This window comes from Bison bison, unplaced genomic scaffold (genome assembly GCF_000754665.1).
Source record: "Bison bison bison isolate TAMUID 2011002044 unplaced genomic scaffold, Bison_UMD1.0 scf7180017864067, whole genome shotgun sequence".
In the NCBI taxonomy this organism is placed as follows: Eukaryota; Metazoa; Chordata; class Mammalia; order Artiodactyla; family Bovidae; genus Bison; species Bison bison.
In genome coordinates this window covers 2,253,945-2,254,202 of record NW_011494639.1, presented here as the reverse complement: position 1 = coordinate 2,254,202, position 258 = coordinate 2,253,945, and positions in this window count along the sequence as shown.

The following is a 258-nucleotide window of genomic DNA, read 5'->3' as shown; positions in this document are numbered from 1 at the left end:
TTCAAATTTCTCATAAATGTCTTTTTTTTTACACAATTCATTTAATATATTCTTATGTTCTCTGGCATCCGGTCCCATCACTTCATGGGAAGTAGATGGGGAAACAGTGGAAACAGTGTCAGACTTTATTTTTTGGGGCTCCAAAATCACTGCAGATGGTGACTACAGCCATGAAATTAAAAGATGCTTACTCCTTGGAAGGAAAGTTATGACCAACCTAGATAGCATATTCAAAAGCAGAGACATTACTTTGCCAAC